Here is a 17,521-nt window from a genome sequence, read left to right on the forward strand (position 1 = left end):
CATTACTCAATTAACTGTAACGACAGGGTGAGTATGTACTAAGTGATTTATCAGAATGCTCTGAATGTAGAATATCAAACAGTTGAATATCATTTTAAGAAACTCTTCAAAAAGGTAGTGTGCCCAGCCAAAATTTTTGTCTTTCTTGGTAGTTTCCTCTGAATCCTTATTAAACTGAGGATTGAGAATACCATTTGCCCAGATGTGGGACAAATACAACCAATTTCACTAAGACCCTTTGTTGATCCAAGGTATGAGAGGAAACCTCTCGAAATGCAGTATATATGTATGTATACACACACATATATATGAAATCAGTATCATATTACTTGTGAAATTAAAGTAATATTTTCTTTTTAAAAAACATTTAGAGCAATGAACAATGAATGAACAGTTCATTCAACAGCAGAACATTAGTTTATCAAGTTGAAAAGCTCCTCATTTTTTCTTTATCCCCAAATATCACCAGATTTAGTTATATGGGTACAAGTAGGCTGGAGACCACTGTGTTCAGGGTCAGAATGGAGAGAGATATTTTTGTGATTATCTCCAAGATCTTCATAACTAGTTGTGAACATAGGAGGCTGCCTTTAAGACATAGAACTGGCCCCTGGCCTGTCCTCAGGGCTGCCATTTAACACTGTTAGGTTATGTTTATAGATCAATTTGAACATGTGCTTCCCTCTTCTCCCAAACAGCACTCTAGAGAAGCGGCCTACGGGGAAATAATCTTACCCATTTAGATAGTCTCCAGGTGGATCTGTGACAATATCATTACCAATCTTGGCACTTATGTCAGTTTTCACAAGCCAACAATATATGGTCAGAAAACTGTAAACTGAAACCAGACAGCTGCACATCTGCATGCCCTGAATGCCTGAGGCTTATGATCAATCTTTCTGGGGAATTAAACCCTGTGGGATGAAACCATTTCTTCTGTGTGCTGGAGAACTCAGGAATGGTCCTGAGTGTCTTTCCCATGGTTCTGATATAGTCCCCTTTCAGTAGAAAGGGGAAAGAAAAACTGAACTTTTCGGAAATAAAGGGATTCGTTTTCAGAAATCTCTGCCTCGGGGCTTCCCTGGCGGCACAGTGGTTGAGAATCCGCCTGCCAGTGCAGGGGACACGGGTTTGAGCCCTGGTCGGGGAAGATCCCACATGCCATGGAGCGACTAAGACCGTGCGCCACAACTACTGAGCCTGCGCTCTAGAGCCCATGAACCACAACTACTGAAGCCCACACACCTAGACCCCGTGCTCAGCAACAAAGAGAAGCCACCACAATGAGAAGCCCGTGCACCGCAACAAAGAGTAGCCCCCACTCACCGCAACTAGAGAAAGCCCGTGCACAGCAACGAAGAGCCAGCACAGCCAAAAATTAAAAAAAAAAGAAATCTCTGCCTCTTCAGGCAAACACTATTGCAGCCAGAGATACAATCTGCATGTACTTTTCTAGCTTACATTTTTAACTTAAAATCACATCATACTCATTTTCTCACGCTCTTACATTGTCTTCTGAAGGAATTGAGCTTGCCCTTGAAGGGTCCACCTTGACTCATGAAGATGAGAGACTGAAATGAGGTCCCATGCACACACTCTGACATCCTTTAGCTGCTCAGGCAGCTGCCTGAGAATGCCTACCATATTCGTTAACTCCATCCTGTTCATAGCTGAGACATGGTACTCAGACTCTATCCTTACCTTTTAGGATGTAATGATATTCAGCTACTGCAACTTTTATTGAATCTTCCTATAGCTTGGAGTATTTACTGCCTTTGATGTGATTCAAAACGGCAAAATGTTCACACTACAGGTGTGGCCAAACATTGAGAGTAAGACTAAGCCAGCATTTTTGCAGGAGATTGTCTGTGATAAGACATTCTTTCCAAGTTTGCAAATATAGGTAACTTGCACAGCCATTTTGTTTGTTTGTTAAGCCAGTGGTCTTGGCCACCATTTCTCATTGTTCTACGGTGAAAGAATTCTTAAGATGTTTTAAGACTCAAACTGAGGTTATTTTAGTAGTATTGTCACCAAATGCTAGGTTCCAGACATTTGGTAGCTGTTACTGAAGAGACCAATGCCCTTGTGGAAATTAAATAGTAAAACTTAAAGACAGAATACTTTTATATTAGAAACAAAAAATATTTACTGTGTTTGCTGTGAAAGGTTAAGAGTAGAGGCTCTGGAGTCAGACCTCACAGCCTTGAGTTTAGACCCTACCAACTTTTTACTCATTCAGTATTTATTGAGTACCTACTATGTGACTAGTGATTTTCAGTGTGCAATCTTGCATATATTTTGACATATTATGGCTATTTTTTTAAAGATTTATTATTTATTTATTTATTTAATTTATTTTTGGCTGCGTTGGGTCTTAGTTGTGGCACACAGGATCTTCATTGAGGCACATGGGATCTTCATTGAGGCGCACGGGATTTTTCATTGTGGCGCGTGGGCTCTTCATTGTAGTGGGCGGGCTTCTCTCCAGTTGGGGTGTGCGGGTTTTCTCTTTTCTAGTTGAGGCGCACGAGCTCAGTAGTTGTGGCCTGGGCGGGCTTAGTTGCCCCGTGGCATGTGGGATCTTAGTTCCCCCAACCAGGGGTCAAACCTGTGTCCCCTGTATTGTAAGGCTGATTCTTTACCACTGGACCACCAGGGAAGTCCCTATTTTATGCTATTTTAAGTGAATCTTTAAATTTCACTTGAAATTGAAATTTCAAATTCCTGTTGTTCATTGAAAGTATGTAGAATACAATTGATTTTTGTATATTGACCTTGTCTCCTGCAACCTTACTAAACTCACAGCAGTTTTCGTAGCTTTGTTTAGATTCCATTGGATCTTCTACATAAATCATGTCATCTGCAAATAAAGACAGTTTACTTCCTTTTTGTTACGATGCCCTTCACTTCCTTTATTTTCCTTATTTCACTGGCCAGAATCTCCAGTACAGTGCTGAAGAGAAGTAGTGAGAGAAGATATCCTTGCTTTGTTCTAGATATCAGGGGAAGAATTCAGTCTTTCCCATTATTTGGTGTTAGCTATAGGTTTTTAGCAGATGCACTTTTGAGGTTGAGGAGGTTCCCTTCTAATTCATAGTTTTCTGAGAGATTTTTTAAAAAAATCATGAATACATCATATTGTTTTTTTTTTATTTTGTTCATATAGATTAATATATTGATTGGTTTTCAAAAGTTAAACCAGCCTTGCATTCCTGAGACAAACTGCACTTGGTCATGATGTATTATCATTTTTATATATTGTTGGATTTGATTTACCAAAATTTTATTAAGAGTTTATATATCTATGTATAAAAATATTGGTCTTTAATTTTCTTCTCTTGTTATATTTTTATCCGGCTTTGATAAATCAGTAATGCTGGCCTCACAGAATGAGTTGGGAAGTATTCTCTCTTTCTCAGTTTTCTGGAATAGTTTACCAATTCACTAGAGAATTGGTAAAATTCTCTAGTGAAATTTTCTTTGTGGGAAAGATCTTAACTATAAATTCAATTTCTTTAATAAATATTAAGGCTATTCAGTTTATCTACTTCTTCTCAAGGGAGCTTTGGTAATTAGTGGGAATTTGTCCATTTCACATAAGTTGTCAAATTTATTGTCATAAAGTTGTTAATAATATTCTTTTTTATGTTTTAAATAACTGTAGAATCTGTAGTGAGGTCACATCTCTTACTGCTGATATTGATAATTTTTTAAAAAATAAATTTTATTTATTTATTTATTTATTTATTTAGGCTGCTTTGGGTCTTCGTTGCTGCACACAGGCTTTCTCTAGTTGCTGCGAGCGAGGGCTACTCTTCCTTGCGGTGCGCGGGCTTCTCATTGCGGTGGCTTCTCCTGTTGCAGAGCACAGGCTCTAGGCGTGCAGGCTTCAGTAGTTATGGCACGCAGGCTCAGTAGATGTGGCTCGCAGGCTCTAGAGCACAGGCTCAGTAGTTGTGGCGCACGGGCTTAGTTGCTCTGCAGCATGTGGGATCTTCCCGGATCAGGGCTCGAACCTGTGTCCCCTGCATTGGCAAGTGGATTCTTAACCACTGCACCACCAGAGAAGCACGATATTGACGATTTTTGTCTTTTCTCTTTTATGATTAGTCTGGCTAGAGGTTTATCTTTTTTTTTTTTTTTAAACATATCGACGTGTTTTTGTTTTTGTTTTTTATTTAATTTTTATTTATTTATTTATGGCGGTGTGGGGTCTTCGTTTCTGTGCGAGGGCTTTCTCTAGTTGCGGCAAGCGGGGGCCACTCTTCATCACGGTGCGCGGGCCTCTCACTGTCGCGGCCTCTCTTGTTGCGAAGCACAGGCTCCAGACGCGCAGGCTCAGCCATTGTGGCTCACGGGCCTAGTCGCTCCGCAGCATGTGCGATCTTCCCAGACCAGGGCTCGAACCGGTGTCCCCTGCATTGGCAGGCAGATTCTCAACCACTGCGCCACCAGGGAAGCCCTATCATTTTTTTTTAACTGGTCAAAGAACCAGCTTTTGGTTTCATTGATTTTCCTTATTGTTTTTCTGTTTTCTATTTCATTGATTTCAACTCTAATCTTTATTTCCTTTCTTCTGATTACTTTTTAAAAAAATAAATTTATTTATTAATTATTTATTTTTGGCTGAGTTGGGTCTTTGTTGCTGCACGCAGGTTTTCTCTGGTTGCGTCAAGCAGGGTCTACTCTTTGTTGCTGTGTGCGGGCTTCTCATTGCAGTGGCTTCTCCTGTTGCAGAGCACGGGCTCTAGGCGCGCAGGGTTCAGTAGTTGCAGCACGCAGGCTCAGTAGTTGTGGCTTGCGGGCTCTAGAGCACAGGCTCAGTCGTTGTGGCGCATGGGCTCAGTTGCTCCGCGGCATGTGGGATCCTCCCGGACCATGGCTTGAACCCATGTCCCCTGCATTGGCAGGCGGATTCCTAACCACTGTGCCACCACGGATGTCCCTTCTGATTACTTTAGGTTTTACTTACTCTTTTTTCCCCTAGTTTCTTAAAATGGAAGCTGAGGTAATTGATTTGTGACCTTTCTTATCTTCTAATGTAGGCATAAACTTCCCCCTAAGTGTGGCTTTATACCTTGAATTAGACAGGTGGAGATGGTGGATATAGGGGAGTCCATGCAAAGAATTGGAACATGAAGGATGGAAAACATAATATAGCTTGAATCTATAGTGAGAGATATTCTATGTAAGGGAGGCCCATGCAAATAACCGAAACATGGAGAATTTGGAGAAAGGCAGGTTATTTAGTAAACCTGAGATATAGTGGGAGGAGGTGCAACAAGGGATGAAGCTGGAGACAGGGGTCCAGAAAATAAAAGGCTTTAGCCTGAGGGCAATAAGAAGGCAGTGAAAAATTTTAAGTGGGGGAGTGGCATGGAATTATTTGCATTATAAAATGCAAATGCATTATAAAATGCATTATAAAAAGATCACTCTGGTGGGCATGTGGCAGTGGAAGTTGACTGGAGTCAGGTACACTGGAGAGGAGATGGTCTATCCATGAGGAGATGGTCTATCCATGAGGAGGTGCTCTATCCATGAGGAGATGCTCTATCCATGAGGAGATGGTCTATCCATGAGGAGATGGTCTCGTGCTAATCCAGGTGAGAGGTGGTGGTGGTAGTGGGGATGAAGCAACGCAGGAATATTAAAGTGATAATAAGGAACTGGAATCAGTGTAAAAATTGGTGATTGACCAAGACATATGGGGAAGAGGAATGAAGGGTCAGTAGGGCAGCTAGTAGTGCCTTTCAATGAGATGGGGAACAGACAAGGAGGAACATGTTACTGTCAGGCAGGGACGAGAGGAGGAGTGAAGCCGGGAATGATTTCAGTTTGGGGTGTGTTGAGTTTATGATGCCTGTGAAGCATCCAAGAAGAGAGCTACAGTAGGCAGGTGTAAACGTGGGTTTTGAGCTTAGGAGAAATGCCAGTATGTGATGGGTAAATGAGGTGTGAGTGGATGAAATCACCCATGGAGAGGGTGTTGAGTGAGAAGAAAGTAGAGGATGAAAGTTTGGAAAGCAACATTTTAGGGATTGTCAGAGGATACAAGAGAGGTAAGAGTGATCACTTTGCTGCAAATGAGAAAAATTTCATGGAAGAAAGAACAAGAAGACAAGGAACAACAACAATGTATATTAGATTTATCAACAGAGAATAATATGCACTTTCCATGAGGTACTTAAAAATAGTTTTTTTTATTGTTAAAAAGAGTTTAATGTTATTTGTGGAATATTTGGAAAGTACAGAAAGGTCTAAAGAAATATAAGAAGGAAAAAAATCCCAAAGATTACTACTGTGAATGTTGTAGTTCATTGCCTTCCAATCTTTTTTCTATCAGTGTGCATATGCAGTACATACACCCATATTTTCTTTTACAAACTGAGATACTATGTACCCAGTCTTGGGTGCTGTTTGTTTTTCTTTTTCCATTAACATATTTGAAGCATTTTCCCACTTTTGTAGGTACTTTAAAATAATTGGATAAAATACAAAAATAGAGACAAGATATGATTTTCTTTTTTTGGAAAGGAAACCCATTTGAGAGAAAAATAGGAAAAAAATCTTCTTTTTAAAGGTGTCAAAGGGAGACTGTGGGATTAGGTTCATTCTACGTTTCATAACCGAACACAAGAAAGCTTTCTTAAGAGAGGACAGAACTGAGGGGGAGAAGTCTAGGAAGAGGGTAAAGGAGCTTCTTGAGTGAAGGGAGTTCACTGAGAAACTGCTCCATTTCCTAAGGAAGCCAGTATTGGCTGAGGCACGTGATATCTGGATACAGCCAGGGGCATTCTCAGACTAACAGATGTCAAGAGATGAAAACAACATTAAAAAAAAAGAGAGATGAAACTGAGTTAGATGTTGAAGTAGCAAGTGATCTGTGCTATTATCGTGGCTCTTCTGGAACTCGCTGAATTTTTATTAAAGAAGGGCCTCGTCTTACAGGCTGGAATCACAGAATTCTACATGCTGCCACTATGACAAGAAGACTTAAGAAAAGGAATTCAGGTAATCTCAATGCACAGACTCAAATGTCGGTGCTCCAACTCTTTCTTACCCTAAAACAGCCACACTTTGATGCTCTTCAAATCCAAGCCTCCCAGCACGGGGGTAACTGCCCTTTCTGTCTTCTCCCTTTCCCCTCTGTCCTGGAAGGGTGAGCAGCTCTAGTCCCATTTCAATCTGGGATATTGAGCCTGGTTTCGGAATAGTGTCGTTTTCTCACCTAGAAAGGTCACAATGAGGTGGATTCGTTTCCTTGAGCTTTATGTCTGAAAGCACGTCCAGGGGTGCCAAAATTCCCATATTTTACTAAAGGCACAAGATACTGGGAGAGAGAAAATCAAAACAAACCCCAAAAAACCTGAGGACCCTTCAATGCCAGGACAGGGAAATAAAACCATCCCCACTCCAGCACTGTAAGCTTTATTTGGAACTGGGGTACCCATCTTACCACACTTCTCACATGACTAAAAAACCCAGTGAGGTGTCTATTTTCTGATAGTAGTAGAAACAGTACTCCAGGAGAAACGATGTCAGGAATATTGCAGGTAAGAGTTCTCATGAGCATCTAACCCAAATAATAGGGCTGGGCTGCTCAGAACTAAAGGGCTGTTCCAACTGTTCTCTAAGGGTCTGGACAGCATGGTCCAAGAAAAAAGCAGAGCAGGTGGCTGGTTGTAGTTTAGGAAGCAGATGCCAGAAGACAGCGGGGAACATGGCCTGTGGTCCGGGAGGGGGGCGGTTGGTGGGGTATAGCTGTCCCACATGGTAGTGTTTTTTCTCTATTCTGTTATAAATTCATGGATTTAATCCAGTATAAATTAGGAGTATTTGTTTTCTTTTTTTAAAGGAGTGATAGAGGGAAGAGGTAAATGTTACACTTTTTCTGCTTACAAAAAGTAATGCCCTTATAAAATCTTCTCAGCTGCAGTAAACCTTTTATTTCTTCAAAATGCTTCTTCTGCCAACAGAATTTCAATTTCTCTTCTTCACAGACAGGCGCTCCTTCACAGTTCCAATTGTAATTCCGTCTGCCCTCGAGTAGGCACAAAATTCAGTGCAACTATTGCATAGTGTTCCTCTGGCCAGTTCCTGCATCTCCATTTCATGATGATGTTTTCATGTGTTAACAATTCTATGTATTTACCGGTGATGTTCCCATCAAACATTTGGAGTTTCCCTCCCTTTTCAGCTTCTAATACAGCAGGAGATTTAGAAAATTTTTGCACCAAATGTTTCACAGTGAAGATTCTGTACAGCTGCTCGATAGCTGTGTCAAACAGTTCCATCATGTACAGTGCCGCAGTGGGAATCCTTACACCCAGTGCCACTGGAGAGGAAGCCTGAATCTGCAAGGTATTCTCACTCAGTTTCCTTTTAACAGTCAATTCCTGGGTTGCCATAGCTTTGGTTGGTAAAATCATTCCCATTGTAAATTCCGTCTTAAGTGCCTTCAGGTAATCTCCAAGGGCTTCCCTGACCTTGGCGGTGTCTGCAGTTTTCATAAGATCTTTCAAGTATATCCCCATCTCCTTTCTTTTTACTCACGTTCACTTCAGTGTCATCTACTTCATTTTCTTAAGACAGGTTGGGTATTTCAATCAACCCCTTGTGCTTCGCACCAGATTCTTTAATTATACCTTTCCAGCCCAATTTGATGTTCCACTCATAGAAGAAAATCAGCTTTCCTTTGCAGCGGCTGCAGGAAGCCTCACCTTCCACCTGCCTCAGCTCACTGATCTCGCAACCGCCAGCCTCATTCTCCACAGCGATGCCCACCAGGAGCTCACAGAGCTTCCCCTTGGACCAGCTGGTGGCATCCCGCTCTGTCAAGCCCTGGCTCACTGCCACATCCCTGAACCTGCTTCTCCTCTTGTTCCCCTCCTGGCTTCCCTCTGTAGGACTGTGGGCAACATCTCCTATCATCCAAGGGCTGGATGTTCTCAACATGTGTTAGTCTTAATTGCCTCCTTCCAATGACTGGAATCTGCCTTCTATCATAGACCACACATGAAGCCCTTTCATCGAAAACATGCATTTCTTTCCTGCTTGGTTCTCGTTAGACTATCTAACCTGCATTTTAATCAACTTCAAGTTTACCTCTTGGGCAGGTGCAACCTGCTTCTCATTGGTCAAGACTGAGTTGAGGTGTTGTTTCTCTGGGACAACTTCCCTGACCTCTTGAATGTGGGTTAAGGCCCTTCCTGTGTGCTATCCTCACGCGTCTGCTTTCCCTCTCGCCTGGTGCTTATTCCACTTTCCTATACCTGCCCATTATTCGTCTTTGTCTCCATTTGACTGTGAGCTTCTCGAGGGCAGGGACAATACCCGGCCACATCGACGTTTGCTGAATGACTGGGACTGCTCTTCCTCCTGGTGCTGCCCTTGGATTGGGTATGCTTTCCAAACCTCAGCTCATGGCCATCTGCAATTGGCTGTTGATGTTTATGATCTTAGTAAATTACTCCTAATTTTATAGCATTAGAATCACTTTTATTTAAATGACTTTCAAATCTGTACTAGATTCAGTTTGGGGGTTAATTTCAGTCATATATCCACTCACATATTAAATTTATCACCTCTGTTGATCTTTTTCACTTCTACACTGATTCATTTTGTCAACTAAACCATTTCCATTAATAGTGTCACCATCTTCTCCTCTTTCTTTTCCTTCCTCTTTCTCCTCCCTTCCTTTCCTGAACAATTCAGTTCCAAAATCATTAAGTAGAGCTGAGTAAGGTAAGCATCTACACCAGGTGGGGATGGGAGGGGGTGGGGTGGCCCAGGGCAGGATGTCAGAGCCCCACTGGGGCTCTGCTCGGGGGAAGGGGTGGTAGTGGCCCCATGAGGTGGCTTACTCACAGGAGGACTGATCAGATAAATAAATATATTACAGATAATGGGAGCAAAGCTCACTGCTGGAGATGAGAATTACCGATATGGGAAGGGACAAAACTAGAACGGACACTGGTATGGTAGTGGTATTGGTGTGGAATCATTCATAAAAATAGATATGGAAATAAGTGTAAATGTAAACATGTATACGTGTTATATATATGTATGTCCTAGCTCTGTCCACTGAGAGGGTCTGGGAGTAGCAATCCTCAAATAGCAATGGGCACAACTAGTGCCAGATCTTGGCTTCTAACCCACTCTCCATTACAAGGAACCAGGGGTCCTGGGAGAAATGACCAACTGCAGCGCTGGAACAGGGTAAATAGAAGACACACCTGGAACAACTGGTGATAGAGATAGCAAGGAAGTTGCACAAGAATGATGAGAACAAGTCAAAAGGACACAGAAGCCTGTGTAAGGGGGCTCCCACTGGCCAAATTTAGGACAATGAGAGCATCAAAATAAATACTGAGGGCTTCCCTGGTGGCGCAGTGGTTGAGAATCTGCCAATGCAGGGGACACGGGTTCGAGCCCTGGTCTGGGAAGATCCCACATGCCGCAGAGCAGCTAGGCCCGTGAGCCACAACTACTGAGCCTGCGCGTCTGGAGCCTGTGCTCCGCAACAAGAGAGGCTGCGATAGTGAGAGGCCCGCGCACTGCGATGAAGAGTGGCCCCCGCTTGCCGCAACTGGAGAAAGGCCTCGCATAGAAACGAAGACCCAACACAGCCAAAAATAAATATAAATAAATAAATAAATAAAATTTTTTAAAAAATAAAAATAAATACTGATAGAATTATAACCCACTGGACAAAATAGGAATAAAAATAGGAAACTATTATGAGTCCATACAGATACAAAATATGTGGCTAAACGAATGGAAAATTTGATGAGGAATGGGATATTTACATGACTTCAAAGTACCTTCCCACAAAATCATGAAATGCTTGTTAATTACAAAGAGGGGGAAAGCAACTTCATCGTGAAGTCTGGTAGACACTACCTGAAGTGATCACCATGAACATCCTCAGTAATGGAGCGAATTGAAATCGTGCACCACCCGATGAGATGCAATGAGATAAACACAGCATCACATCTTGGCTAACCCTCTGAAGGCAAATAAACTGAGCCTACTCATGAAGACACATCAGGTACAGCCAGATTGAGGGACATTCTACAAAATAACTGCCCTGTAACCTTGAAAAGTATCAAGATCTTGACAGCCTAAGACTGTCTCTGTTTTTTAGAAACTTATTGAGGGCTGAAAACAAGCAAGCTGCAACATCCGAATTCTTTTCTCCCTACCAAGTCCCTAATGCTTCATATTAGTATGTACACGGTCTGAGTCCCAAGATACAAGAGGTGACAGTTACTACCTAACAAAGACTGTCACCTTCTCAGACCAGGACAGTCATTACTCCTCCCATTATACTTTTTCTGTGCAGCCAATTTCATGCCTTAGGATCTGTTACTCACAAACCCTCATTCTGTTAACAATTTCTATGTCTTTTAGGACTCTCTGTTTTGTAAGAGGAAACGCAATTCCAAAACATTTTAAACAGTACGAAAATTTTACTGGTTCACATACGTAAAGAGTCGGGTAGGATAAGTTCAGGGACCGCTTAATGCGGGGTTCAAACAATGTTACCAGGACAAGGTTTCGCTTCCATGTGTTGGTTCAGCATTTCTTAGGGCTGCATCCTTCCTCATTCATATCCATCAGGAAGGAGGGTGTTTTTTTCCCCTGTGTAAGTCATTCTCATAGAATAAGGAAGTTACGACATAATTTTCAAATGGCAAAAGTACAGGTAGTTTTCTTCTTTCATAGGTGGCATTTTCTACTACTTTTCAACATCAGCACCGTCAGCATGAAAACTCCAAGGGCATGATTTTCTATCCAGTTACACTTTCACCACTATGTGGATGACTCACTGAATCACTGCTGAATCTTCAACTGCAAAAGTGACTTAAATATAAGTATCTGTGACTTTAAAAGACACTGGATGGGTACGTCAAGTTTGCTGTCTCGTTAAAGGCTGACCATGTAGCAAACAGAAAGTATGGGTGACCTGCTGAGACTTGCTTAGCCTTTGATTTCATGAATTCCTCTCAAATTTTCAACAGAAACATCTCATGCCTAGAGAAAGCAGTCTCATCCATACCCCTCATCACAGGCATGTAAAGCATATGCACCACGAGCATTCGTTCTGATGCTTATCTGGATTCTCCTACTCCTGGGCTCAGAAACAGATGACCACGTCATCAAAGGGCACTGCCATCTGGACACCCAAACGCATTTCCTTCTGTCTCAGGATGGCTTCACACTTCTCATCAGTAATGTTTAAAAGACTTCTACCTTTGTTCGTATCAGGCGAGAAGTTACGACATGGATCTTGAAAAGCCAGACTTTTCAATATGTAAAATGGGCAAGGTTTGGATGATATAATTCCAAGAAGAGCTTGTGATGGTTTTGCTGGTCCTCTTTCCAAAACAACAGTTGCTGCAAACGAAGCAGATTTATATACCCTGACAAAGGTGGAATACTGAATGCACAGGCCCTTGTTTTACAGGAACAGTCGGGGGTGGGGGTGGGGGGGGAACTCAAAAAGAAGTCAGTCATTGGAACTGCCACAGACACTCGTTTCTAAGTGGAGAAACTTGACCTGAAACAAATAGTTTGATTCAATTAAAAGGACATTTGAGGGAATTCCCTGGCAGTCCGGTGGTTAAGACTCAGCGCTCTCACTGCCAGGGGCCCACGTTCGATCCATGGGTGGGGAACTAAGATCCCACAAGCCGCGTGACGCAGTCAAAAATAAAAATAAAATAAAAAGCCATTTGAGCACATAGCATAAGACACAGTCATGTAAGTACCTACCATAGGACACAGTCGTTTAAATGTGTTAAAATACTGTGTGATAAAGTATGCATAGAACTGTCTTCGGCATTTCCTGTGAGATATCTTTAAACCCATTCATGTGTTTTTAAGAAAGAAATACAGAAAGTTGCATTTACAGAGACTTCTACAATTGGTAGTTTGACTCCATTGAAATGAAATTTAAAATGAAAACTATTTGCCCCAAGATCATGTTACAAATGTCGGAAAGAAATGATAAATCATCAGTGATCTTTTTCAAGACCATTTGCACCAGAAAAACAAACCACTTTCTGTAGAAGATGACAAAGGGGAATAAGGAAAATGCCCTATAGCTTCCTGATAACTTGGAAAATGTAAAACAGAAGCTTGATTAAGCAGCCACAACCCAAGAGAAACAATACTGTATTAATATTTATTGAAGAAGTTCCAATAAATATGTGTTGAAAGGAAGGAGGGAGAGCATAGAACTGGAACTCAAGAAACCTAGGCTGTATTCTCAGTCACTAGCTATATGACCTGGAGCAAGTCACTTCAACCTCTCTGTAACTCACTTTACTCATCTATAAAGTGAGGGAGTTGGATTATGACCCCTAAAGATTCTATTCTGAATACCATTTTGTGTGTGTGTGTTAGGGAAAAGGCAGTAAGAAATTGTCATGTTTCTTGGGAAACATTGTTTCAATTTAAGCTAAGTATCAGGAAACTGAGTTACTGTCACCCCTGAGAATCTCTGAAAGACTTGAAACTAAAATAAGAGTTGCAACCGTCATTATCATTTTCTAAAGAACTACATGTTAAAGTGACAGTCCCTATCATTGCAATTTAGTATTATACTCTATGTTCCCCTATGGGACTCCTTTCCTTTTCTCAGCCGTAATTCCCTGTTCTTTCTCCCACTCTGTACCTTACTAACAGTACTCCCAGCACACAAGCTGAGCTTCAGAGAAACAGGAACACTCAGAAAGCCCTGGGATGACTGTAAAATCAGTGGCTATGTGTAGATCTCTTTCATTCGTTAATTCACTGATTCAACAAGTGTTTGTAGAGCGCCCACTGGGGAAACACACTGCATGGGTAACAAAGATTAAGAAAAACATCAGTGCCTGCTTCGAGGAACTTAGTATCCACGGCTGAGAGCACGATTTCCCTGCACGGCTCCCTCTGGACTCCAACGCGCGAGCTCGGGTTAGACTGCTGGACTAGGGCTGCAGATTTCACAGTCAGTCCGAGCATCCCGGACCGCGCCTCCTCCAGGCCCGGCTACCGCCCGAGCAGGCTTTTCTTCCTGCCACCGCGGACCGCCCCCTCTGCCGGGCCGAGAGGTCACCGCTGACACTTGCAGAGTCTGCGTAGCCCGAGACCCGGGGCGCGGCCGCTGAGCCCGCCCCCGGGATGGTCCCCGGCCGGATTCCAGGCCTCGGTTGGGCGCGGGGTACCCTTTTCAAATGCCCCGCTGGTGCCGTGGCGGACGACCAGACGATCTTACTGACCGCTCGGGGGTGGGGCCTGCGCCCGTCAGCCCCGCTCAGCGGGAGCCGTTGCCATGGGGACACGCAAGGCATCCTGGGAACGTTGCCTTTCTGGCGCGGGGACTGGGCCCCTACGGCGCCGCCTGCAGGCAGGAGGAGCCAAGAGTCTCCAGAGGCAGGTCATAACGCTGCGCATTCGGTCCATATCTCCCAGGCTCTGGGAGGACTGGAATTTAAACTCTGCCCCCCCACCACCGTTTTTTTTAATGGCTACGTCACATATTAGTTGTGGCACACGGGATCTTTGTTGGGGCATGTGGCCTCTCCTTGAGGCACGTGGGCTCTTCGTTGTGGTGCGCCGTCTCCTCTCTAGTTGTGGCCTGTGGGTTTTCTCTTCTCTAGTTGTGGCACGCTGGCTCCAGGGCGTGTGGGGTTTGTAGTTGTGGCACGCGGGCTCTCTAGTTGAGGCACGCGAGCTCAGTAGTTGTGGTGCGGAGGATTAGTTGCCCCGTGGCATGTGGGATCCCAGTTCCCCGACTAGGGATCGAACCCGAGTCCCCTGCATTGGAAGGCGGATTCCTTACCACTGGACCACCAGGGAAGTCCCGCCCCTTCCTCTTTTGGGGGTTACACAAGGTTGGACCTAAAATTGATGGGCATATAAATCAGGAAATTGGATCATGTGTAAGGTTGCCTTTTTCTGCCTGAATTATTGGTACACCAAACTTCTCGACAGTGAAAAAAATTAATAGTCAATCTCATAAAGATATGGAAATTGTTATTTGAGCCAACCTGAGGATTATTACAGGGGAGACAGTCTTGCAGAAAGCTCTGAAGACTGTTCCACCTATCAGAAGGCAAAGCACAGTTACATAGATTTTTGAGACAAAGGGTTATACATCAAAGTACTGTATTGACAGTTTACATAGTCCAACAAGGCAAGTAGTGGGTTACTGTGACCTCTTACAGGATTGAGAAAGGAATATTAACTTCTAAGGAGTTACCCTGCTGGTGCCAGGAGGAAATTGGGTGAGGTTTTTTTGGCGAGTAGGCATTCCTGTGTCTTCTAAGGGGATATAGTTAATGTCTACATAATGCAGATGCACAGTGCACACTAAAAGGGAGACGGTAGTGGTTCAAAGGGACAGAGTCCCTCTCCTCCTCTTTTCCTATCCTCCAGTTACTGTGGGGAAAATGTCCCTCCCTCATCAAAAGCCAATTCCTCCACTTCCTCTATTATCTTTCCCCTCGACATCAATTTCCTCCTCTTTCAGAATCCTCCTCCATTAGCATGCAAACATGCTCCAGTATCAGTAACTTTTCCCGCTACTGCCAAATTCTCTTTTCCCCTTCATGACCAAACTTCTTTCAAACTTGAGTTTTCTGTGTAGCCTGTCTCCAATTCCTTATTCACACTCCTGCACCAATCAACCAAGTTTTGCCTTTCTGCCCCAACAGCTCCCAATGAAACTGTTGTTGATTAGGTCAACATTTATCTCAATGTTGCCAATTCTACTGGCCATTTCCCTGTTCTCATTGTACTCCTTAGCAGCAGACCTGCTTCTTGGAATACTCTCCTTGCTTGGCTAGTGAGACACCATGTTCTCATGGGATCCCTCTCAACTCACTGTTCTCTCCTTTTTGGTCTCTTTTGCTTCTTCAAATCTGTTGACCCTCAAATTATTGGGGGTTTTGACCAGGAAAATGACATGATCTGACTTTTATTTTTAAAGGATCACTCTGGCTGCTCTCTGGAGAACAGACTGGGCAGGCAATGGTGGAAACAGGAAGATCAGTGAGGAGGCTATTGAAATAATCAGGCACCAGGTGATGGCAGCTTGAGCCAGGTTGTCTTAGAGGAGGTGGTGAGAAGACTTAAGAGTCTAGATTTATTTTGAAGATGGAACTCTGAGGACATGTTGATGGATTAGGTGAGATTTTTGAGAGAAGTCAAAGACAATATCAAGATTTTTTACCTAAGAAACTAGAAGGTGGAGTTTCCATTTACTGAGATGGAAAGGACTACAGAAGGAACAGGATAAGGGAGGAAAATTAGAAGTTTGGTTTTGGAAATGTCGAATTTGAGAAGTCTTTTAGACATCCAAGTGGATGTCGTGAGAAGCTATCCTTTTATTCCCTTGATACACCACACAGGCCTAACAGAAACTGTTGCCTCTCCCTCAACAACTTAAGTGTTTGGTGAGCACATCCTTTTCTGTACTTTTTACCAGGTGACTCTCATCAGGATATAATCACACTGGTTTCCAGGTGGGGGGGAGGTTATAGAGTGGGGTCACAGTTAAAAAGCCCTCTAGTTTCCATGAGAGTGATTGGTTTGTTCCTAACTTATTTTAAAACTTCTGATGACAAACTCCCCTTTATTTTGTCAATTATAACTAAAAGTTTCTGGATTTTTAGTTATTTAATAACTCCAAGCTTCACATTTTAGGTTGATGGAAACCTCCCCCCAGAACTATCTTGGTCAAGAGTGAAGTAGTGAATTACGTTCAGTCAGAAAGAAGATTCTATTTTATTCCTAAATAATCTCTTTGTCCCTAAAATCATAAAGGGTTTCCATTCATTCCGATGGCTTTTCTTCCCTATTTAAAAAAAGAATCCCTTTCATTAATCTTTTGGTCTTTTCCAAGATGCTGCTAATGATCTCCCTTTGCCTATGTGATTTTTTACACTGAATACTTGTGGTTTTCGCTGTTCTCTTTCTCTGTAATCTTCCTTCCCTGGTTTAGGTAACTGCGCTGGTTTTGTTTGTTTAAGCAGTTAGTATTTCTTATCCACAGAACATGCATTTCCTGGATTTCCAATTAAGTGTGGTGGAAGGATCCCTGCCCTGGACTCAAGAGACCCACACAGTCTCAGCCCTGCCACTAACTAGGTATGAGATTGTGGATTAGACACTTACTGTGGCTTTGGTTTCCTTCCCTGTAATATTAGAGATTGGAAATTTAAAACTCTAAAATTCTAAAAAGAATTAAAAGGAGTGTCCAGCCCTCCTTTAGGACTGAGTTTTATATTTTATTTTTGTATTACTACTTTTTAAAATTTCGAAGTTTCCTTGTAATCACATACATTTTTATATAGATGCATAAAGATAATCACACATGAGGGGCTTTTTGGTGTACTTTCCCCCCTTTATTTGCTTCTTTCTCCCACTCTCTTCCCCTCCTACCTCTGTCATATATGTATATATGATTAAGATAATATGTATAGATATGCATTTTCTTCTATAGAAAAATGGGCAGAGGCTAGTA

The 17,521-nt window shown here is 42.6% G+C and overlaps 1 long non-coding RNA gene and 1 pseudogene across 1 annotated transcript in view; one reads left to right on the plus strand and one right to left on the minus strand.

The window, feature by feature from the left end:
• The first annotated feature begins 5,546 nt into the window (after window positions 1-5,546).
• The window catches only part of LOC133096534 (uncharacterized), a 41,149-nt gene continuing 29,174 nt past the window's right edge, over window positions 5,547-17,521 (plus strand). Inside the window, exons 1-2 of the long non-coding RNA XR_009701798.1 lie at window positions 5,547-5,609; window positions 6,955-7,017. This is a non-coding gene — a long non-coding RNA (uncharacterized LOC133096534). The remainder of the gene's footprint in view (window positions 5,610-6,954; window positions 7,018-17,521) is intronic.
• LOC133097042 (activator of 90 kDa heat shock protein ATPase homolog 2-like) lies at window positions 7,856-8,961 on the minus strand (annotated as a pseudogene).

The sequence above is a fragment of the Eubalaena glacialis genome, chromosome 8, assembly GCF_028564815.1.
Source record: "Eubalaena glacialis isolate mEubGla1 chromosome 8, mEubGla1.1.hap2.+ XY, whole genome shotgun sequence".
NCBI lineage: Eukaryota > Metazoa > Chordata > Mammalia > Artiodactyla > Balaenidae > Eubalaena > Eubalaena glacialis.